At 35.3% G+C, this 23,472-nt stretch overlaps 1 protein-coding gene and 30 non-coding genes across 33 annotated transcripts in view; 17 read left to right on the top strand and 14 right to left on the bottom strand.

Annotated features, from left to right (window-relative positions):
• LOC133613398 (contactin-associated protein-like 5) overlaps positions 1-23,472 on the top strand; it is a 314,549-nt gene that overhangs the window by 174,364 nt on the left and 116,713 nt on the right. The gene's annotated exons all lie outside the window — the stretch shown is intronic.
• trnas-acu (transfer RNA serine (anticodon ACU)) lies at positions 969-1,041 on the bottom strand. The gene has a single exon. It is a non-coding gene; the product is annotated as a tRNA-Ser (tRNA).
• Positions 2,695-2,767, top strand: trnav-aac (transfer RNA valine (anticodon AAC)). Its single transcript has one exon. It is a non-coding gene; the product is annotated as a tRNA-Val (tRNA).
• On the top strand, positions 3,402-3,474 carry trnav-aac (transfer RNA valine (anticodon AAC)). Its single transcript has one exon. It is a non-coding gene; the product is annotated as a tRNA-Val (tRNA).
• Positions 4,328-4,400, bottom strand: trnav-aac (transfer RNA valine (anticodon AAC)). The gene has a single exon. It is a non-coding gene; the product is annotated as a tRNA-Val (tRNA).
• Positions 4,659-4,731, bottom strand: trnav-aac (transfer RNA valine (anticodon AAC)). The gene has a single exon. It is a non-coding gene; the product is annotated as a tRNA-Val (tRNA).
• trnav-aac (transfer RNA valine (anticodon AAC)) lies at positions 5,161-5,233 on the top strand. Its single transcript has one exon. It is a non-coding gene; the product is annotated as a tRNA-Val (tRNA).
• Positions 5,544-5,616, top strand: trnav-uac (transfer RNA valine (anticodon UAC)). The gene has a single exon. It is a non-coding gene; the product is annotated as a tRNA-Val (tRNA).
• Positions 5,869-5,941, top strand: trnav-uac (transfer RNA valine (anticodon UAC)). The gene has a single exon. It is a non-coding gene; the product is annotated as a tRNA-Val (tRNA).
• trnav-aac (transfer RNA valine (anticodon AAC)) lies at positions 6,778-6,850 on the bottom strand. Its single transcript has one exon. It is a non-coding gene; the product is annotated as a tRNA-Val (tRNA).
• trnav-uac (transfer RNA valine (anticodon UAC)) lies at positions 7,109-7,181 on the bottom strand. Its single transcript has one exon. It is a non-coding gene; the product is annotated as a tRNA-Val (tRNA).
• On the top strand, positions 7,610-7,682 carry trnav-aac (transfer RNA valine (anticodon AAC)). The gene has a single exon. It is a non-coding gene; the product is annotated as a tRNA-Val (tRNA).
• On the top strand, positions 8,311-8,383 carry trnav-uac (transfer RNA valine (anticodon UAC)). Its single transcript has one exon. It is a non-coding gene; the product is annotated as a tRNA-Val (tRNA).
• On the bottom strand, positions 9,246-9,318 carry trnav-uac (transfer RNA valine (anticodon UAC)). Its single transcript has one exon. It is a non-coding gene; the product is annotated as a tRNA-Val (tRNA).
• On the bottom strand, positions 9,545-9,617 carry trnav-uac (transfer RNA valine (anticodon UAC)). The gene has a single exon. It is a non-coding gene; the product is annotated as a tRNA-Val (tRNA).
• On the bottom strand, positions 10,306-10,378 carry trnav-uac (transfer RNA valine (anticodon UAC)). Its single transcript has one exon. It is a non-coding gene; the product is annotated as a tRNA-Val (tRNA).
• Positions 11,930-12,002, top strand: trnav-uac (transfer RNA valine (anticodon UAC)). The gene has a single exon. It is a non-coding gene; the product is annotated as a tRNA-Val (tRNA).
• Positions 12,313-12,385, top strand: trnav-uac (transfer RNA valine (anticodon UAC)). Its single transcript has one exon. It is a non-coding gene; the product is annotated as a tRNA-Val (tRNA).
• trnav-uac (transfer RNA valine (anticodon UAC)) lies at positions 12,639-12,711 on the top strand. The gene has a single exon. It is a non-coding gene; the product is annotated as a tRNA-Val (tRNA).
• On the bottom strand, positions 13,833-13,905 carry trnav-aac (transfer RNA valine (anticodon AAC)). Its single transcript has one exon. It is a non-coding gene; the product is annotated as a tRNA-Val (tRNA).
• trnav-aac (transfer RNA valine (anticodon AAC)) lies at positions 14,164-14,236 on the bottom strand. Its single transcript has one exon. It is a non-coding gene; the product is annotated as a tRNA-Val (tRNA).
• On the top strand, positions 14,623-14,695 carry trnav-gac (transfer RNA valine (anticodon GAC)). Its single transcript has one exon. It is a non-coding gene; the product is annotated as a tRNA-Val (tRNA).
• Positions 15,359-15,431, top strand: trnai-uau (transfer RNA isoleucine (anticodon UAU)). Its single transcript has one exon. It is a non-coding gene; the product is annotated as a tRNA-Ile (tRNA).
• On the bottom strand, positions 15,689-15,761 carry trnav-aac (transfer RNA valine (anticodon AAC)). The gene has a single exon. It is a non-coding gene; the product is annotated as a tRNA-Val (tRNA).
• On the bottom strand, positions 17,825-17,897 carry trnav-uac (transfer RNA valine (anticodon UAC)). The gene has a single exon. It is a non-coding gene; the product is annotated as a tRNA-Val (tRNA).
• trnav-aac (transfer RNA valine (anticodon AAC)) lies at positions 19,438-19,510 on the top strand. The gene has a single exon. It is a non-coding gene; the product is annotated as a tRNA-Val (tRNA).
• On the top strand, positions 20,144-20,216 carry trnav-uac (transfer RNA valine (anticodon UAC)). The gene has a single exon. It is a non-coding gene; the product is annotated as a tRNA-Val (tRNA).
• trnav-aac (transfer RNA valine (anticodon AAC)) lies at positions 21,027-21,099 on the bottom strand. Its single transcript has one exon. It is a non-coding gene; the product is annotated as a tRNA-Val (tRNA).
• Positions 21,358-21,430, bottom strand: trnav-aac (transfer RNA valine (anticodon AAC)). The gene has a single exon. It is a non-coding gene; the product is annotated as a tRNA-Val (tRNA).
• trnav-aac (transfer RNA valine (anticodon AAC)) lies at positions 21,858-21,930 on the top strand. The gene has a single exon. It is a non-coding gene; the product is annotated as a tRNA-Val (tRNA).
• trnav-aac (transfer RNA valine (anticodon AAC)) lies at positions 22,564-22,636 on the top strand. The gene has a single exon. It is a non-coding gene; the product is annotated as a tRNA-Val (tRNA).

Here is a 23,472-nt window from a genome sequence, read left to right as displayed (position 1 = left end):
AGTGTCGGTGCTGTCTAGAGCTCGGCAGAGTAACCGTGTAATACTCTTCCATATCAGTAGGTGGCAGCCGGTAGCTAATTGCTTTGTAAATGCAGGTAAAAAGGTGTCTTATGCTTAAACCAAAAATAAACAAAAGGTGAGTGCCCCTAAGAAAAGGAATTGAAGCGTAGGGAAGGCTATGCAGAACAAAACTAAAACTGAACTGGCTACAAAGTAAACGAAAACAGAATGCTGGACAACAGCAAAAACTTACTGTGGAGCAAAGACGGTGTCCACAATGTACATCCGAACATGACATGACAATCAACAATGTCCCCACAAAGAAGGATAAAAACAACTGAAATATTCTTGATCGCTAAAACGAAGTAGATGCAGGAAATATCGCTCAAAGGAAGACATGAAGCTGCTACAGGAAAATACCAAAAAAAGAAAAAAAGCCACCAAAATAGGAGCGCAAGACAAGAACTACAACACTACACACAGGAAAACAGCAAAACAACTCCAAATAAGTCATGGCATGATGTGACAGGTGGTGACAGTACACCTACTTTGAGACAAGAGCTATATTGATGCATGCTTGGTTATGCTTTAAAGTCATATCCAATAAATGCGACAACGACTTTTAACTGTCAACTGAGTTTATGATTTCTGCTGGTGGTGTGCCTCCGGATTTTCTTAATGCAAAAAATGTGCCTTGGCTCAAAAAAGGTTGAAAAACACTGGTTTAGAGTTTAGAGAGCAGTGCAAAAAGAGGCAACAAGAAAGTTGAAACAAGACAAAACTAAGAAGAAAGCAGGTGAGATAAGGAAGAGGGAAAAGGGAGCGTCCGCCTTCGATGAGTGCCAGTGAGAAAGAGTTTCATGTTGTACCTAAGTAAATACTGCACAAGCACTGGTATATTTTGCAGTATAAGTGTAGGCAAATCATTATTTGGAGGAACACTGCAGTCATTTTGCTTGTGGTAAACATGGTTTCACTGGGAATTGAACCCAGGACCATCTGCGTAGTAAGCAGACGTGATAACTACTACACTATGAACCCCATGTGTTTCAGAAAAGCCAGCTGTGTTTTTGCCACTAGTTGGCAGTGTGAAGAAAGACTTGCAACTGCTTGTTCACTGAAATATTTTTAATTTATTAGTGAGATTAAAATTGGAACTAAGTAAATACTGCACTAGTGATGGTATATTTTGCAAAATAAGTGTTAGCAAAATGTTGATCTTTAGCAATGCCGTTGTTTGCTTGTGATAGACATGGTTCCACTGGGAATAATAACTACTAGGGCTGCAACAACTAATCGATTAAATCGATTAAAATCGATTATAAAAATAGTTGCCGATTAATTTAGTCATTGATTCATTGGATCTATGCTATGCGCATGCGCAGAGGCAATTATTATTATTTATTTATTTTCTTTTAAAAAATGTTTTGTTTTGTTTTTCTTTATTAAACTTTATTTATAAACTGCAACATGTACAAACAGCTGAGAAACAGTAATCAAAATAAGTATGGTGGCAGTATGCTGGGTTTTTTTCCAATAAAATACTGGAAAGGATAGAAATGTAGTTTGTCTCTTTTATCCGATTATTAATCGATTAATCGAAGTAATAATCGACAGACTAATCGATTATCAAATGAATCGTTAGTTGCAGCCCTAATAACTACTACACTATGGAACATATGGATGTGTCATATATAATAAGACAAGATGTAAACATATGTGCATATAAATAAAACAATGTTCAATGCACTAATAATATTATAGTCATAATTCATGATTATGTTTTATAATGATTTGTATTTATCTACATGAATCAGATCATTTCTACTTTACACTCTGTATTAAATGAAAACTTGACGGATTTATAATCATATTTAAATTAATAATGACAGGTTATATGATTATTTAATATCATATACCGACCATTTTAAATGGAATTTATTGGCACCTTTTTATAAAAAATAAAAAAATGAAAAAATAAAATATTTAGGGGAATTCATTTAAATATGTTCTAGATATGTTTATCATATATTTAAAAACGCAAACACCTAATTAAGGTTTTTACATATGTCTTAAAAATTGGCATAAAATTACAAACAAGTTCTTACGAAGAATGTTTGACTACTTTGAGTTCCCAAAACAACTGAAAACGGTGTAATACATGGCATGGTAATGGTATATTTTGTAGGATATGTGTTCCACTGGGAATCGAACCCAGGACCTTCTGCATTAAAGCAGATGTGATAACTACTACACTATGAAGCCCATGAGGATCAGGAAGTTTTACTGTGTTTTCTTTTACACAGAGTTTTGTAAAACAACTGAAAGTGGTGCAATGTGTATGCCAGGCCACTAGTTGGCGATGTAAAGAAAGGCTACAGGGATGCACAGTGGCGTCAAAGTTGAGATTTTTTGGATTTTATTTTTCTTTAATTTAAATATGTAAGTTATAAAAAAAAAATTGATGGACAAAATATGTCATTAAAACAATGCTAGTGCAGTATTTACTTAGGTCCAATTTTAAACTCACGAATACACAAAAGTGCTTTTGAAAAATATGTTGGTGAACAAGCATTTGCAAGTCTTTCTTCACACTGCCAACTAGTGGCTTGGCATGCACATTACACTATTTTCAGTAGTTTTTTTAGAAACACTGCGCAAACGAAAACACAGTTGTAGTTTTTGCCACAAGTGGGTTCCATAGTGTAGTAGTTATCACGTCTGCTTAACACGCAGAAGGTCGTGGGTTCGATTCCCAGTGGAACCTTGTGTACCAAAAGCAAACACTTGTTGCACAAATTATACCATTATCACACCACTAGTGCAGTATTAACTTACTTTAAACTCCCAAAACACAAAGTGTTTTTGAAAAATAGGTGTATGTTATGTTTATATTTCGGTGAACAAGCATTTGCAAATCTTCCTTCACATCGCCAACTAGTGGCCTGGCATGCACACTTTACCATTTTCAGTTGTTTTGGGAACGCAAAAAACTTAAACATTCCTAATTTGAACTTGGTTCTAGATATATGAAGGTTTGTTGACATGTTGTCACATTATATACGTAACATTTATAGGTTCCATAGTGTAGTAGTTATCATGTCTGCTTTACACGCAGAAGGTCTAGGGTTCGATTACCAGTAAAACCATGTACTTTTCACTACTTTACTCTCACACAACCAAAATAGTAAAATTTTTACTTCAAATATTTGTATCAACAAAGACGCTTGGCAAGCCTTAAGAGAAAAAGCAGTTGGCATGCATGACTGTCATTCATTTACATCGCCAACTAGTGGCCTGGCATGTATATTACACCATTTTTGGTTATTTTGAGACTTCTACATACACAATTTATCCACTCTGCACAACCGCAAACACGGTAGACGTTCAGGACACACATGGGTTCCATAGTGTAGTAGTTATCACGGCTGCTTAACACGCAGAAGGTCCTGGGTTCGATTCCCAGTGGAACCATGACTATATATATATATATATATATATATATATATACTGTATATAAAGTGGCAAGCTGGTGGACTGAAATGCATATGACAGTGTTTTTTGTCACTTTTGGTATCGGTACATGAATAAAAACACTGAAATATTTACAATGTAAAACAGTATTTTTCACAAACACAACCCAAAGTGTACATGACACAAATCTTTAAGTCACACAAACACCGACAAACTATTCTGTAAGACCTGGATGGAAAGTTTAGTTTTTCTTCACATCACCAACTAGTGGCCTGGCATGTATATTACACCATTTTCAGTTGTTTTGGGAACTCAAAGTAGTTAAACAAGGGTGATGGGTCAAATGCAGAGAATAATTTCACCACACCTAGTGTGTGTGTGACAATCATTGGCACTTTAACTTTAACATTCCTAGTTGGAACTTGGTTCTAATACTTAGCAATTTTTTAAAACATATGTAAAAACCTTCATTATTATTATTTATTTTTTTACAGATGGGATTAACATATCTACAACATATCTAAATTAACCTCCGTAAATATTTTTTTAAAGAAAGTTTTTTTGTTTTGTTTTTTTAACAAAAAAGTGCCAACAAATTCAATATAAAGTGGCCAAAATATGATTTTAAATAATCATATAACCTGTCATTATTCACTTAAATATAATTAGAAATCTATCAAGTTTTCATTTACTGCAGAGTGTAAAGTAGAAATGATCTGATTCATGTAGAGTATTACGAATCATAATAAAACACAATTATTATTTTATCATTATTAGTGCAACTTTTGGGGGACAAGCAACCCCATTTGTTTAAAAACTAGTAACACCTCTGTTTCTAACTTTGTGATAGTCATGGTTCCACTGGGAATCGAACCCAGGACCTTCTGCGTGTTAAGCAGACGTGATAACTACTACACTATGGAACCCATGTGTGAAAGAAAGGTTCACCGTGTTTTCATTTGTGCAGAGTGGATTATTTGTGTACATAGGAGTACCAAAATAACCAAAAGTGGTGTAATATACTTGCCAGGCCACTAGTTGGCGATGTAAAGGAATGACAAGCATGCATGCCAACTGCTTTTTCTCTTCAGGCTTGTCAAGTGTCTTTGTCACTGTTGATACAACAATTTTAAGTAAACATTCTACTGTTTTGGTTGTGTAAGATTAAAGTGAAGAAAAGTACATGGTTCCACTGGGAATCGAACCCAGGACCTTCTGCGTGTTAAGCAGACGTGATAACTACTACACTATGGAACCCATGCGTGGCAGGAAGCTCTACTGTGTTTTTTTTCCACAGAGTTTCGTAAAACAACTGAAAGTGGTGTAATGTGCATGCCAGGCCACTAGTTGGCGATGTAAAGAAAGGCTACAGGGATGCACAACGGTGTCATAGTTGAGAATTTTCCGGGTTTTTTTTCTGTAATTTAAATACGTAAATTTAAAGAAATATATTGATAGACAAAATATGTCATTAAAACAATGCTAGTGCAGTATTTACTTGGGTCCAATTTTAAACTCATGAATACACAAAAGTGCTTTTGAAAAAATATTTAGGAGAACAGGAATTTGCAAGTCTTTCTTCACACTGCCAACTAGTGGCCTGGCATGCACATTACACTATTTTCAGTTGTTTTTTTTAGAAACACTGCGCAAACGAAAGCACGGTTGTAGTTTTTGCCGCAAGTGGGTTCCATTGTGTAGTAGTTATCACGTCTGCTTAACACGCAAAAGGTCCTGGGTTTGATTCCCAGTGGAACCATATCTACCCCAATCAAACACTTGTTTCACAAATTATACCATTATCACACCGCTAGTGCAGTATTTACTTACTTTAAACTCACAAAACACAAAAGTGTTTTTGAAAAATAGGTGTGTGTTATGTTTATATTTCGGTGAACAAGCATTTGCAAATCTTCCTTCACATCGCCAACTAGTGACCTGGCATGCACATTTTACCATTTTCAGTTGTTTTGGGAACTCAAAGAAGTTAAACATTCCTAGTTTGAACTTGGTTCTAACTATATTCAGGTATGTTGACATGTTTTTACATTATATACAGCAAGTCTATAGGTTCCATAGTGTAGTAGTTATCATGTCTGCTTTACACGCAGAAGGTCCAGGGTTCGATTCCCAGTGGAACCATGTACTTTTCACTACTTTACTCTTACACAACCAAAACAGTAGAATTTTTACTTAAAATTATTGTACCAACAAAGACGCTTGGCAAGCCTTAAGAGAAAAAGCAGTTGGCATGCATGACTGTCATTCCTTCACATCGCCAACTAGTGGCCTGTCATGTATATTACACCATTTTTGGTTATTTTGAGACTTCTACATACACAATTTATCCACTCTGCTCAAACGCAAACACGGTAGACTTTCATGACACACATGGGTTCCATATTGTAGTAGTTATCACGTCTGCTTTACACGCAGAAGGTCCTGGGTTCGATTCCCAGTGGAACCATGACTATATATATATACTGTATATAAAGTGGCAAGCTGGTGGGCTGACATGCATATGACAGTGTTTTTTGTCACTTTTGGTATCGGTACATGAATAAAAACACAGTGAAATATTTACAATGTAAAACAGTATTTTTCACAAACACAACCCAAAGTGTACATGACACAAATCTTTAAGTCACACAAACACCGACAAACTATTCTGTAAAACCTGGATGGAAAGTTTAGTTTTTCTTTACATCACCAACTAGTGGCCTGGCATGTATATTACACCATTTTCAGTTGTTTTGGGAACTCAAAGTAGTTAAACAAGGGTGATGGGTCAAATGCAGAGAATAATTTCGCCACACCTAGTGTGTGTGTGACAATCATTGGCACTTTAACTTTAACATTCCTAGTTGGAACTTGGTTCTAATTCTTAGCAATTTTTTAAAAAATATGTAAAAACTTAATTATTTTTATTATTTTTTTTACAGATGGGATTAACATATCTACAACATATCTAAATTAACCTCCGTAAATATTTTTTTAAAGAAATTTTTTTGTTTGTTTGTTTTTTTAACAAAAAAGTGCCAACAAATTCAATATAAAGTGGCCAAAATATGATTTTAAATAATCATATAACCTGTCATTATTCACTTAAATATAATTAGAAATCTATCAAGTTTTCATTTACTGCAGAGTGTAAAGTAGAAATGATCTGATTCATGTAGAGTATTACGAATCATAATAAAACACAATTATTATTTTATCATTATTAGTGCAACTTTTGGGGGACAAGCAACCCCATTTGTTTAAAAACTAGTAACACCTCTGTTTCTAACTTTGTGATAGTCATGGTTCCACTGGGAATCGAACCCAGGACCTTCTGCGTGTTAAGCAGACGTGATAACTACTACACTATGGAACCCATGTGTGAAAGAAAGGTTCACCGTGTTTTCATTTGTGCAGAGTGGATTATTTGTGTACATAGGAGTACCAAAATAACCAAAAGTGGTGTAATATACATGCCAGGCCACTAGTTGGCGATGTAAAGGAATGACAAGCATGCATGCCAACTGCTTTTTCTCTTAAAGCTTGTCAAGTGTCTTTGTCACTGTTGATACAACAATTTTAAGTAAACATTCTACTGTTTTGGTTGTGTAAGATTAAAGTGAAGAAAAGTACATGGTTCCACCGGGAATCAAACCCAGGACCTTCTGCGTGTTAAGCAGACGTGATAACTACTACACTATGGAACCCATGTGCGTCAGGAAGCTCTACTGTGTTTTTTTTTCACAGAGTTTCGTAAAACAACTGAAAGTGGTGTAATGTGCATGCCAGGCCACTAGTTGGCGATGTAAAGAAAGGCTACAGGGATGCACAACGGTGTCATAGTTGAGATTTTTCCGGGGTTTTTTTTCTGTAATTTAAATACGTAAATTTAAAGAAATATATTGATAGACAAAATATGTCATTAAAACAATGCTAGTGCAGTATTTACTTGGGTCCAATTTTAAACTCATGAATACACAAAAGTGCTTTTGAAAAAATATTTAGGAGAACAAGAATTTGCAAGTCTTTCTTCACACTGCCAACTAGTGGCCTGGCATGCACGTTACACTATTTTCAGTAGTTTTTTTAGAAACACTGCGCAAACGAAAGCACGGTTGTAGTTTTGCCACAAGTGGGTTCCATAGTGTAGTAGTTATCACGTCTGCTTAACACGCAGAAGGCCCTGGGTTCGATTCCCAGTGGAACCATGTCCAACCAAACACTTGTTGCACAAATTTTACCATTATCACACCGCTAGTGCAGTATTTACTTACTTTAAACTCACAAAACACAAAGTGTTTTTGAAAAATAGGTGTATGTTATATTTCTATTTCGGTGAACGAGCATTTGCAAATCTTCCTTCACATCGCCAACTAGTGGCCTGGTATGCACACTTTACCATTTTCAGTTGTTTTGGGAACGCAAAGAACTTAAACATTCCTAATTTGAACTTGGTTCTAAATATATGAGGGTTTGTTGACATTTGTCACATTATATACAAAACATTTATAGGTTCCATAGTGTAGTAGTTATCATGTCTGCTTTACACGCAGAAGGTCCAGGGTTCGATTCCCAGTAAAACCATGTACTTTTCACTACTTTACGCTTACACAACCAAAATAGTACAATTTAAACTTCAAATATTTGTATCAACAAAGACGCTTGGCAAGCCTTAAGAGAAAAAGCAGTTGGCATGCATGACTGTCATTCCTTCACATCGCCAACTAGTGGCCTGGCATGTATATTACACCATTTTTGGTTATTTTTAGACTTCTACATACACAATTTATCCACTCTGCACAAACGCAAACACGGTAGACTTTCATGACACACATGGGTTCCATAGTGTAGTAGTTATCACGTCTGCTTTACACGCAGAAGGTCCTGGGTTCGATTCCCAGTGGAACCATGACTATATATATATATATATATATACTGTATATAAAGTGGCAAGCTGGTGGCCTGACATTCCTATGACAGTGTTTTTTGTCATTTTTGGTATCGGTACATGAATAAAAACACAGTGAAATATTTACAATGTAAAACAGTATTTTTCACAAACACAACCCAAAGTGTACATGACACAAATCTTTAAGTCACACAAACACCGACAAACTATTCTGTAAGACCTGGATGGAAAGTTTAGTTTTTCTTCACATCACCAACTAGTTGCCTGGCATGTATATTACACCATTTTCAGTTGTTTTGGGAACTCAACGTAGTTAAACAAGGGTGGTCGGTCAAATGCAGAGAATAATTTCACCACACCTAGTGTGTGTGTGACAATCATTGGCACTTTAACTTTAACATTCCTAGTTGGAACTTGGTTCTAATTCTTAGCAATTTTTTAAAACATATGTAAAAACCTTCATTATTATTATTTTTTTTTTTACAGATGGGATTAACATATCTACAACATATCTAAATTAACCTCCGTAAATATTTTTTTAAAGAAAGTTTTTTTTGTTTTGTTTTTTTAACAAAAAAGTGCCAACAATTCAATATAAAGTGGCCAAAATATGATTTTAAATAATCATATAACCTGTCATTATTCACTTAAATATAATTAGAAATCTATCAAGTTTTCATTTCCTACAGAGTGTAAAGTAGAAATGATCTGATTCATGTAGAGTATTACGAATCATAGTAAAACACAATTATTATTTTATCATTATTAGTGCAACTTTTGGGGGACAAGCAACCCCCTTTGTTTAAAAACTAGTAACACCTCTGTTTCTAACTTTGTGCATCATGTTTGGTTGGGGTAGACCTGGTTCCACTGGGAATCGAACCCAGGACCTTCTGCGTGTAAAGCAGACGTGATAACTACTACACTATGGAACCCATGTGCATCAGGAAGCTTGACTGTGTTTGTGTTTGTGTCAGAGTCTCAAAATGACTGAAAGTGGTGTAATATACATGCCAGACCACTAGTTGGCGATGTAAAGGATTGACAAGCATGCATGCCAACTGTTTTTCTTTTAAGGCTTGTCAAGCATCTTTGTCGCTGTTGATACAACAATTTTAAGTAAACATACAACTGTTTTTGGTTGTGTAAGATTAAAGAACATGGTTCCACTGGGAATCAAACCCAGGACCTTTTGCCTGTAAAGCAGATGTGATAACTACTACACTATGGAACCCATGTGTGGCAGGAAGGTTTTCTGTGCTGTCTTTTACACAGAGTTTATAAAACAACTGAAAGTGGTGTAATGTGCATGCCAGGCCACTAGTTGGTGATGTAAATAAGAGCTACAGACATACACAGTGGCGTCATAGTTGAGCGGAAAGTGAGGATGTTGTTTCGGGTCCCCAAGCTCAGAGGGAAACTGGGGCTTGTGTAAAAAATAAAGATTTAAAAAATATATATAAATATATAAATTATCAAAAAAAACTACTGTCAATACGCTCTGTGGAAATTGTATATTTTGCGCGACAAGATTTAGCAAAAGGTTAAATGTTAGCAATACAGCTCTTGTTTTGCTTGTGATAGACATGGTTCCACTGGGAATCGAACCCAAGACCTTCTGCGTGTTAAGCAGACGTGATAACTACAGTATGGAACCCACGTGTGTCAGGAAGGGCAACTATGTTTTCGTTTGCGCATAGTTTCCAAAAAACAGGTGAAAATGGTGTAATATGCATGCCAGGCCACTAGTTGGCAGTGTGAAGAAAGACTTGAAACTGCTTGTTCACCAAAATATTTTTCATTTATTAGTTAGATTAAAATTGGAACTAAGTAAATACTGCACTAGTGATGGTATATTTTGCAAAATAAGTGTTAGCAAAATGTTGATTGTTAGCAATGCCGTTGTTTGCGTGTGATAGACATGGTTCCACTGGAAGTCGAACCCAGGACCTTCTGCGTGTAAAGCAGACGTGATAACTACTACACTATGGAACCCATGTGAGTCAGGAAGGTTTACTTTGTTTTTTTTCACGCAGAGTTCCCAAAAACTACTAAAATTGGTGTACACTGTGTACATAGTGATGTAAGTTATAAGACAAACTGTGTTTTAAAGTATAACTACGAGGGCTGCAACAACTTATCGATTATAAAAATAGTTGGCGATTAATTTAGTCATCGATTCATTGGATCTATGCTATGCACATGCGCAGAGGCAATTATTATTTTTAATTTTTTTATTTAAATTTATTTATTTATTTATTTATTTTTTATAAACCTTTATTTATAAACTGCAACATGTACAAACAGCTGAGAAACAGTAATCAAAATAAGTATGGTGGCAGTATGCTGTTTTTTTTTCAATAAAATACTGGAAAGGATAGAAATGTAGTTTGTCTCTTTTATCCGATTATCAATCGATTAATCGAAGTAATAATCGACAGATTAATCGATTATCAAATGAATCGTTAGTTGCAGCCCTAATAACTACTACACTATGGAACATATGGATGTGTCATATATAATAAGACAAGATGTAAACATATGTGCATATAAATAAAACAATGTTCAATGCACTAATAATATTATAGTCATAATTCATGATTATGTTTTATAATGATTTGTATTTATCTACATGAATCAGATAATTTCTACTTTACACTCTGTATTAAATGAAAACTCTATAGATTTATAATCATATTTAAATGAATAATGACAGGTTATATGATTATTTAAAATCATATACCGGCCACTTTATATGGAATTTATTGGCACCTTTTTGTAAAAAACAAAAAAATTAAAAAATTAAATATTTAGGGGAATTCATCTAAATATGTTCTAGATATGTTCATCATATATTTAAAAACGCAAACACCTAATTAAGGTTTTTACATATGTCCTAAAAATTGGCATAAAATTACAACCAAGTGCTTATGAAGAATGTTTGACTACTTTGAGTTCCCAAGACAACTGAAAACGGTGTAATATATGGTGTGGTAATGGTATATTTTGTGTTCCACTGGGAATCGAACCCAGGACCTTCTGCATTAAAGCAGATGTGATAACGACTACACTATGAAGCCCATGAGCATCAGGAAGGTTTACTGTGTTTTCTTTTACACAGAGTTTTGTGATGTAAAGAAAGGCTACAGGGATGCACAGTGGCGTCAAAGTTGAGATTTTTTTGGATTTTATTTTTCTTTAATTTAAATATTTAAGTTCCATCCATCCATCCATTTTCTACCGCTTATTCCCTTTGGGGTCGCGGGGGCGCTGGAGCCTATCTCAGCTGCACATGGGCGGTTATAAAACAAAATTGATGGACAAAATATGTCATTAAAACAACGATAGTGCAGTATTTACTTAGGTCCAATTTTAAACTCACGAATACACAAAAGTGCTTTTGAAAAATATTTTTGTGAACAAGCATTTGCAAGTCTTTCTTCACACTGCCAACTAGTGGCTTGGCATGCACATTACACTATTTTCAGTAGTTTTTTTAGAAACACTGCGCAAACGAAAACACAGTTGTAGTTTTTGCCACAAGTGGGTTCCATAGTGTAGTAGTTATCACGTCTGCTTTACACGCAGAAGGTCCTGGGTTCGATTCCCAGTGGAACCATGTCCACCCCAACCAAACACTTGTTGCACAAATTATACCATTATCACACCGCTAGTGCAGTACTTACTTACTTTAAACTCACAAAACATAAAAGTGTTTTCGAAAAATAGGTGTATGTTATGTTTATATTTCGGTGAACAAGCATTTGCAAATCTTCCTTCACATCGCCAACTAGTGGCCTGGCATACACATTACACCATTTTCAGTTGTTTTGGGAACTCAAAGTAGTTAAACATTCCTAGTTTGAACTTGGTTCTAACTATATTCAGGTATGTTGACATGTTGTTACATTATATACAGCAAGTCTATAGGTTCCATAGTGTAGTAGTTATCATGTCTGCTTTACACGCAGAAGGTCCTGGGTTCGATTCCCAGTGGAACCTTGTACTTTTCAATACTTTACTCTTACACAACCAAAACAGTAGAATTTTTACTTCAAATTATTGTATCAACAAAGATGCTTGGCAAGCCTTAAGAGAAAAAGCAGTTGGCATGCATGGGCTGTCATTCCTTCACATCGCCAACTAGTGGCCTGGCATGTATATTACACCACTTTTGGTTATTTTTAGACTTCTACATACACAATTTATCCACTCTGCACAAACGCAAACACAGTAGACTTTCATGACACACATGGGTTCCATAGTGTTGTAGTTATCACGTCTGCTTAACACGCAGAAGGTCCTGGGTTCGATTCCCAGTGTAACCATGACTATATATATATACTGTATATGAAGTGGCAAGCTGGTGGACTGACATTCATATGGCAGTGTTTTTTGTCACTTTTGGTATCGGTACATGAATAAAAACACAGTGAAATATTTACAATGTAAAACAGTATTTTTCACAAACACAACCCAAAGTGTACATGACACAAATCTTTAAGTCACACAAACACCGACAAACTATTCTGTAAGACCTGGACGGAAAGTTTAGTTTTTCTTCACATCACCAACTAGTGGCACTTTAACTTTAACATTCCTAGTTTGAACTTGGGTCTAATTCTTAGCAATTTTTAAAACATATGTAAAAACCTTAAATATTGTTATTTATTGTTTTACAGATGGGATTAACATATCTACAACATATCTAAATTAACCTCCCTAAATATTTTTTTAAAGAAAGTTTTTTTTTGTTTTTTTTAACAAAAAAGTGCCAAAAAATTCAATATAACGTGGCCAAAATATGATTTTAAATAATCATATAACCTGTCATTATTCACTTAAACACTTCACATCGCCAACTAGTGGCCTGGCATGCACATTACACCATTTTCAGTTGTTTTGGGAACTCAAAGTAGTTAAACAAGGGTGATGGGTCAAATGCAGAGAATAATTTTACCACACCTAGTGTGTGTGTGACAATCACTGGCACTTTAACTTTAACATTTGTAGTTGGAACTTGGTTCTAATTCTTAGCAAGTTTTTAAAACATATGTAAAAACCTTCATTATTATTATTTATTTTTTTACAGATGGGATTAACATATCTACAACATATCTAAATTAACCTCCGTAAATATTTTTTTAAAGAAAGTTTTTTTTGTTTTGTTTTTTTAACAAAAAAGTGCCAAAAAATTCAATATAAAGTGGCCAAAATATGATTTTAAATAATCATATAACCTGTAATTATTCACTTAAATATAATTAGAAATCTATCAAGTTTTCATTTCCTACAGAGTGTAAAGTAGAAATGATCTGATTCATGTAGAGTAATATGAATCATAATAAAACACAATTATTATTTTATCATTAGTGCAACTTTTGGGGGACAAGCAACCCCCTTTGTTTAAAAACTAGTAACACCTCTGTTTCTAACTTTGTGATAGACATGGTTCCACTGGGAATCGAACCCAGGACCTTCTGCGTGTTAAGCAGACGTGATAACTACTACACTATGGAACCCATGTGTGAACGAAAGGTTTACCTTGTTTTCATTTGTGCAGAGTGGATTATTTGTGTACATTGGAGTACCAAAATAACCAAAAGTGGTGTAATATGCATGCCAGGCCACTAGTTGGCGTTGTAAAGGAATGACAAGCATGCATGCCAACTGCTTTTTCTCTTAACTCTTGTCAAGTGTCTTTGTCACTGTTGATACAACAATTTTAAGTAAACATTCTACTGTTTTGGTTGTGTAAGATTAAAGTGAAGAAAAGTACATGGTTCCACTGGGAATCGAACCCAGGACCTTCTGCGTGTTAAGCAGACGTGATAACTACTACACTATGGAACCCATGCGTGGCAGGAAGCTCTACTGTGTTTTTTTTCCACAGAGTTTCGTAAAACAACTGAAAGTGGTGTAATGTGCATGCCAGGCCACTAGTTGGCGAAGAAAGGCTGCAGGCATGCACAACGTCATAGTTGGGGGGGTTCTATAATTGAAATATGTAAGTTATAAAAAATGTTGATAGACAAAATAGTGTGTAAGTGCAGTATTTACTTAGGTTTAATTTTAAACTCACAAATACACAAAAGTGCTTTTGAATAATATTTAGGTGTACAAGCAGTCTTTCTTCACACTGCCAACTAGTGGCCTGGCATGCATATTAAACTATTTTCAGTTGTTTTTTCAGAAACACTGCGCAAACAAAAACACGGTTGTAGTTACTTACACACATGGGTTCCATAGTGTAGTAGTTATCACATCTTCCTGACACGCAGAAGGCCCTGGGTTCAATTCCCAGTGGAACCATAACTATTACAGCCAAAGCAACTGCAGTTTTGCTAACACTTGTCGTGCAAATTATACCATTATCACACCACTAGTGCAGTATTTATTTAGTTCCAACTTTAAACTCACAAAAACACAATAGTGTTTATGAAAAATATGTGTATGTTATATTTATATTTCAGTGAACAAGCATTTGCAAATATTCCTTCATACTGCAAACTAGTGGCCTGGCATGCACATTACACCATTTTTAGTTGTGCTGGGAACTTAAAGTAGTGAAACATTCCTAGTTTGAACCTGGTTCTAACTACATGCAGGTATGTTGACATATTGTCACATTTCATATGACATATCTAAAGGTTGCATAGCGTAGTAGTTATCATGTCTGCTTTACATGCAGAAGGTCCTGGGTTCGATTCTCAGTGGAACCATGTACTTTACTCTTACACAACCAAAACAGTAGAATGTTTACTTAAAATTGTTGTATCAACAGTGACAAAGACACTTGACAAGAGTTAAGAGAAAAAGCAGTTGGCATGCATGCTTGTAGCTTCTTTCTATACATCGCCAACTAGTGGCCTGGCATGCATATTACACCACTTTTGGTTATTTTGAGACTTCTACATACACAATCAATTCACTCTGCACAAACGCAAACACGGTAAACCCTTCCTGACACACATGGGTTCCATAGTGTAGTAGTTATCACGTCTGCTTTATAGGCAGAAGGTCCTGGGTTCGATTCCCAGTGAAACCATGACTATATATATAAAATGGCCAAAATATGATTCCATAAAATCATACAACCTGTAAATATTCACTAAAACATGATTATAAATCTGTTGAGTTTTCATTTACTACAAAGTGTAAAGTAGAGATTATTTTATTCACGTCATCATTATCATAATAAAACATGATTATGATTGTATCATTATGAGTGTAACTTTTGGGTGATAAGTAACCCCCGGTGTGAAAAAACTAGTGACGCCTCTGTTTCTAACTTTGTGATAGACATGGTTCCACTAGGAATCGAACCCAGGACCTTCTGCGTGTTAAGCAGACGTGATAACTACTACACTATAGAACCCACGTGTGTCAGAAAGGGCAACCATGTTTTCGTTTGTGCATAGTTTCCACAAAACAGGTGAAAATGGTGTAATATGCATGCCAGGCCACTAGTTAGCAGTGTGAAGAAAGACTTGCAACTGTGTGTTTGTGTAAATATTTTTCAAAAGTACTTTTGTGTATTAGTGAGTTTAAAATTGCAACTAAGTAAATACTGCACTAGCATTGTGGTAATGATATATTTTATAGTGTTAGCAAAATCCTTATCTTTAGCAATGCTTTGTTTGTGATAGTCATGGTTTCCACTGGGAATTGAACCCAGGACCAAGATGTTGCCAAAGATTGCAATATAGTCAAAAGTCACAAAGGTCTCACTGTTCTGCTCGCATTCCTCAGTCATTTGTGGCAGCTTTAAGGTACTTCGAACGGCTGTCAGCGTCTTCCAATGTGTCGATACGCCAGAGAAATCCAATCAGCAGATGGCCTGTTATCATGTTCCGAATAGGTAGATATCTTCAACGTCCTCGACGGGTCGCCAGGCACGCAGCACTCCTCTTCTCCCAAGAGTCTGTCGCGTGTCCAGCAGCAACCATTCCGCCAAGACAGGCAGGTTCCCCTTGACAAATTTGTTGAGAGGCAAGTTGATAAATTCCATTGTTTAGAGCAGTGTTTTTCAACCACTGTGCCGCGGCACACAAGTGTGCCGTGAGATACAGTCTGGTGTGCCGTGGGAGATTATCTAATTTAACATATTTGGGTTAAAAACATTTTTTTGCAAACCAGTAATTATAGTCTCCAAATTATGTGTTGTTGTTGTTGAGTGTCGGTGCTGTCTAGAGCTCGGCAGAGTAACCGTGTAATACTCTTCCATATCAGTAGGTGGCAGCCGGTAGCTAATTGCTTTGTAAATGCAGGTAAAAAGGTGTCTTATGCTTAAACCAAAAATAAACAAAAGGTGAGTGCCCCTAAGAAAAGGCATTGAAGCTTAGGGAAGGCTATGCAGAACAAAACTAAAACTGAACTGGCTACAAAGTAAACGAAAACAGAATGCTGGACAACAGCAAAAACTTACTGTGGAGCAAAGACGGTGTCCACAATGTACATCCGAACATGACATGACAATCAACAATGTCCCCACAAAGAAGGATAAAAACAACTGAAATATTCTTGATTGCTAAAACGAAGTAGATGCAGGAAATATCGCTCAAAGGAAGACATGAAGCTGCTACAGGAAAATACCAAAAAAAGAAAAAAAGCCACCAAAATAGGAGCGCAAGACAAGAACTACAACACTACACACAGGAAAACAGCAAAACAACTCCAAATAAGTCATGGCATGATGTGACAGGTGGTGACAGTACACCTACTTTGAGACAAGAGCTATATTGATGCATGCTTGGTTATGCTTTAAAGTCATATCCAATAATTGCGACAACAACTTTTAACTGTCAACTGAGTTTATGATTTCTGCTGGTGGTGTGCCTCCGGATTTTCTTAATGCAAAAAATGTGCCTTGGCTCAAAAAAGGTTGAAAAACACTGGATTAGAGTTTAGAGAGCAGTGCAAAAAGAGACAACAAGAAAGTTGAAACAAGACAAAACAAAGAAGAAAGCAGGTGAGATAAGGGAGATGGAAAAGGGAGCGTCCACCTTTGATGAGTGCCAGTGAGAAAGAGTTTTTACATTGTACCTAAGTGAATACTGCGCTAGCACTGGTAAATTTTGCAGTATAAGTGTAAGCAAATCATCATTTGGAAGAACACTGCAGGAATTTTGCTTGTGGTAAACATGTTCTCACTGGGAATCGAACCCAGGACCATCTGCACATTAAGCAGACGTGATAACTACTACACTATGGAACCTATGTGTTTCAGAAAAGCCAGCTGTGTTTTTGCCACTAGTTGGCAGTGTAAAGAAAGACTTGCAACTGCTTGTTCACTGAAATATTTTTCAAAAGTACTTTTGTGTATTCAAGAGTTTAAAATTGGAACTAAGTAAATACTGCACTAGTGATGGTATATTTTGCAGAATAAGTGTTAGCAAAATGTTGATCTTCAGCAATGCCGTTGTTTGCTTGTGATACATATGGTTCCACTGGGAATCGAACCCAGGACCTTCTGCGTGTAAAGCAGACGTGATAACTCCTACACTATGGAACCCATGTGAGTTAGGAAGGCTTACTTTGTGTTTTTTCATGCAGAGTTCCCAAAAACGACTAAAATTGGTGTACACTGTATACACAGTGATGTAAGTTATAAGACAAACTGTGCCTTAAAGTATAACTACTAGGGCTGCAACAACTAATCGATTAAGTCGATTAAAATCAATTCTAAAAATAGTTGGCGATTAATTTAGTCATCGATTCATTGGATCTATGCTATGCGCATGCGCAGAGGCAATTATTATTATTATTATTTTTTTCTTTTAAAAAATGTTTTGTTTTGTTTTTCTTTATAAACCTTTATTTATAAACTGCAATATGTACAAACAGCTGAGAAACAGTAATCAAAATAAGTATGGTGCCAGTATGCTGGGGCTTTTTTCAATAAAATACTGGAAAGGATAGAAATGTAGTTCGTCTCTTTTATCCGATTATCAATCGATTAATCGAAGTAATAATCGACAGATTAATCGATTATCAAATTAATTGTTAGTTGCAGCCCTAATAACTACTACACTATGGAACATATGGATGTGTCATATATAATAAGACAAGATGTAAACATATGTGCATATAAATAAAACAATGTTCAATGCACTAATAATATTATAGTCATAATTCATGATTATGTTTTATAATGATTTGTATTTATCTACATGAATCAGATAATTTCTACTTTACACTCTGTAGTAAATGAAAACTTGACAGATTTATAATCATATTTAAATGAATAATGACAGGTTATATGATTATTTAAAATCATATACCGGCCACTTTATATGGAATTTATTGGCACCTTTTTGTAAAAAACAAAAAAATGAAAAAATAAAATATTTAGGGGAATTCATCTAAATATGTTCTAGATATGTTCATCATATCTTTAAAAATGCAAACACCTAATTAAGGTTTTTACATATGTCTTAAAAATTGGCATAAAATTACAAACAAGTTCTTACGAAGAATGTTTGACTACTTTGAGTTCCCAAAACAACTGAAAACGGTGTAATACATGGCAATGGTATATTTTGTGAGATATGTGTTCCACTGGGAATCGAACCCAGGACCTTCTGCATTAAAGCAGATGTGATAACTACTACACTATGAAGCCCATGAGAATCAGGAAGGTTTACTGTGTTTTCTTTTACACAGAGTTTTGTAAAACAACTGAAAGTGGTGTAATGTGCATGCCAGGCCACTAGTTGGCGATGTAAAGAAAGGCTACAAGGATGCACAGTGGCGTCAAAGTTGAGATTTTTTTGGATTTTATTTTCCTTTATTTTAAATATGTAAGTTATAAAAAAAAATTGATGGACAAAATATGTCATTAAAACAATGCTAGTCCAGTATTTACTTAGGTCCAATTTTAAACTCATGAATACACAAAAGTGCTTTTGAAAAATATTTAGGTGAACAAGTATTTGCACGTCTTTCTTCACACTGCCAACTAGTGGCTTGGCATGCACATTACACTATTTTCAGTAGTTTTTTTTAGAAACACTGCTCAAACGAAAACACAGTTGTAGTTTCGACCGCAAGTGGGTTCCATAGTGTAGTAGTTATCACATCTGCTTAACACGCAGAAGGTCCTGGGTTCGATTCCCAGTGGAACCATGTCTACCCAAACCAAACACTTGTTGCACAAATTATACCATTATCACACCACTAGTGCAGTATTTACTTACTTTAAACTCACAAAAGACAAAGTGTTTTTGAAAAATAGGTGTGTGTTATGTTTATATTTCGGTGAACAAGCATTTGCAAATCTTCCTTCACATCGCCAACTAGTGGCCTGGCGTGCACATTGCACCATTTTCAGTTGTTTTGGGAACGCAAAGAACTAAAACATTCCTAATTTGAACTTGGTTCTAAATATATGAAGGTTTGTTGACATTTGTTAAATTATATACAAAACATTTATAGGTTCCATAGTGTAGTAGTTATCATGTCTGCTTTACACGCAGAAGATCCAGGGTTCGATTCCCAGTAAAACCATGTACTTTTCACTACTTTACTCTTACACAACCAAAATAGTACAATTTTTACTTCAAATATTTGTATCAACAAAGACGCTTGGCAAGCCTTAAGAGAAAAAGCAGTTGGCATGCATGACTGTCATTCCTTCACATCGCCAACTAGTGGCCTGGCATGTATATTACACCATTTTTGTTTTTTTTGAGACTTCTACATACACAATTTATCCACTCTGCACAAACGCAAACACGGTAGACTTTCATGACACACATGGGTTCCATAGTGTAGTAGTTATCACGTCTGCTTTACACGCAGAAGGTCCTGGGTTCGATTCCTAGTGGAACCATGACTATATATATATATACTGTATATAAAGTGGCAAGCTGGTGGCCTGACATTCATATGACAGTGGTTTTTGTCACTTTTGGTATCGGTACATGAATAAAAACACAGTAATATTTACAATGTAAAACAGTATTTTTCACAAAAACAACTCAAAGTGTACATGACAACAAATCTTTAAGTCACACAAACACCGACAAACTATTCTGTAAGACCTGGATGGAAAGTTTAGTTTTTCTTCACATCACCAACTAGTGGCCTGGCATGTATATTATACCATTTTCAGTTGTTTTGGGAACTCAAAGTAGTTAAACAAGGGTGATGGGTCAAATGCAGAGAATAATTTCACCACACCTAGTGTGTGTGTGACAATCATTGGCACTTTAACTTTAACATTCCTAGTTGGAACTTGGTTCTAATTCTTAGCAATTTTTTAAAACATATGTAAAAACCTTCATTATTATTATTTATTTTTTTACAGATGGGATTAACATATCTACAACATATCTAAATTAACCTCCGTAAATATTTTTTTAAAGAAAGTTTTTTTTGTTTTGTTTTTTTAACAAAAAAGTGCCAACAAATTCAATATAAAGTGGCCAAAATATGATTTTAAATAATCATATAACCTGTCATTATTCACTTAAATATAATTAGAAATCTATCAAGTTTTCATTTACTGCAGAGTGTAAAGTAGAAATGATCAATAAAACACAATTATTATTTTATCATTATTAGTGCAACTTTTGGGGGACAAGCAACCCCCTTTGTTTAAAAACTAGTAACACCTCTGTTTCTAACTTTGTGATAGACATGGTTCCACTGGGAATCGAACCCAGGACCTTCTGCGTGTTAAGCAGACGTGATAACTACTGCACTATGGAACCCATGTCTGAAAGAAAGGTTCACCGTGTTTTCATTTGTGCAGAGTGGATTATTTGTGTACGTAGGAGTACCAAAATAACCAAAATGGGTGTAATATACATGTCAGGCCACTAGTTGGCGATGTAAAGGAATGACAAGCATGCATGCCAACTGCTTTTTCTCTTAAGGCTTGTCAAGTGTCTTTGTCACTGTTGATACAACAATTTTAAGTAAACATTCTACTGTTTTGGTTGTGTAAGATTAAAGTGAAGAAAAGTACATGGTTCCACTGGGAATCGAACCCAGGACCTTCTGCGTGTTAAGCAGACATGATAACTACTACACTATGGAACCCATGCGTGGCAGGAAGCTCTACTGTGTTTTTTTTTCACAGAGTTTCATAAAACAACTGAAAGTGGTGTAATGTGCATGCCAGGCCACTAGTTGGCGATGTAAAGAAAGGCTACAGGGATGCACCACGGTGTCATGGTTGAGATTTTTCCGGGTTTTTTTTCTGTAATTTAAATACTTAAATTTAAAGAAATATATTGATGTACAAAATATGTCATTAAAACAATGCTAGTGCAGTATTTACTTGGGTCCAATTTTAAACTCACGAATACACAAAAGTGCTTTTGAAAAATATTTAGGTGAACAAGCATTTGCAATTCTTTCTTCACACTGCCAACTAGTGGCCTGGCATGCACATTACACTATTTTCAGTTGTTTTTTTAGAAACACTGCGCAAACGAAAACACAGTTGTAGTTTTAGCCACAAGTGGGTTCCATAATGTAGTAGTTATCACGTCTGCTTAACACGCAGAAGGTCCTGGGTTCGATTCCCAGTGGAACCATGTCTACCCAAACCAAACACTTGTTGCACAAATTATACCATTATCACACCACTAGTGCAGTATTTACTTACTTTAAACTCACAAAAGACAAAGTGTTTTTGAAAAATAGGTGTGTGTTATGTTTATATTTCGGTGAACAAGCATTTGCAAATCTTCCTTCACATCGCCAACTAGTGGCCTGGCGTGCACATTGCACCATTTTCAGTTGTTTTGGGAACGCAAAGAACTAAAACATTCCTAATTTGAACTTGGTTCTAAATATATGAAGGTTTGTTGACATTTGTTAAATTATATACAAAACATTTATAGGTTCCATAGTGTAGTAGTTATCATGTCTGCTTTACACGCAGAAGATCCAGGGTTCGATTCCCAGTAAAACCATGTACTTTTCACTACTTTACTCTTACACAACCAAAATAGTACAATTTTTACTTCAAATATTTGTATCAACAAAGACGCTTGGCAAGCCTTAAGAGAAAAAGCAGTTGGCATGCATGACTGTCATTCCTTCACATCGCCAACTAGTGGCCTGGCATGTATATTACACCATTTTTGTTTTTTTTGAGACTTCTACATACACAATTTATCCACTCTGCACAAACGCAAACACGGTAGACTTTCATGACACACATGGGTTCCATAGTGTAGTAGTTATCACGTCTGCTTTACACGCAGAAGGTCCTGGGTTCGATTCCTAGTGGAACCATGACTATATATATATATACTGTATATAAAGTGGCAAGCTGGTGGCCTGACATTCATATGACAGTGGTTTTTGTCACTTTTGGTATCGGTACATGAATAAAAACACAGTAATATTTACAATGTAAAACAGTATTTTTCACAAAAACAACTCAAAGTGTACATGACAACAAATCTTTAAGTCACACAAACACCGACAAACTATTCTGTAAGACCTGGATGGAAAGTTTAGTTTTTCTTCACATCACCAACTAGTGGCCTGGCATGTATATTATACCATTTTCAGTTGTTTTGGGAACTCAAAGTAGTTAAACAAGGGTGATGGGTCAAATGCAGAGAATAATTTCACCACACCTAGTGTGTGTGTGACAATCATTGGCACTTTAACTTTAACATTCCTAGTTGGAACTTGGTTCTAATTCTTAGCAATTTTTTAAAACATATGTAAAAACCTTCATTATTATTATTTATTTTTTTACAGATGGGATTAACATATCTACGACATATGTAAATTAACCTCCCTAAATATTTTTTTAAAGAAAGTTTTTTTTTTTTGTGTTTTTTTAACAAAAAAGTGCCAACAAATTCAATATAAAGTGGCCAAAATATGATTTTAAATAATCATATAACCTGTCATTATTCACTTAAATATAATTAGAAATCTATCAAGTTTTCATTTACTGCAGAGTGTAAAGTAGAAATTATCTGATTCATGTAGAGTATTACGAATCATAATAAAACACAATTATTATTTTATCATTATTAGTGCAACTTTTGGGGGACAAGCAACCCCCTTTGTTTAAAAACTAGTAACACCTCTGTTTCTAACTTTGTGATAGA

Source organism: Nerophis lumbriciformis, linkage group LG13 (genome assembly GCF_033978685.3).
Source record: "Nerophis lumbriciformis linkage group LG13, RoL_Nlum_v2.1, whole genome shotgun sequence".
NCBI classification, from domain to species: Eukaryota; Metazoa; Chordata; class Actinopteri; order Syngnathiformes; family Syngnathidae; genus Nerophis; species Nerophis lumbriciformis.
Note: the sequence above shows the minus strand (reverse complement) of the source record. Positions and strands in the feature narration are given on the sequence as shown.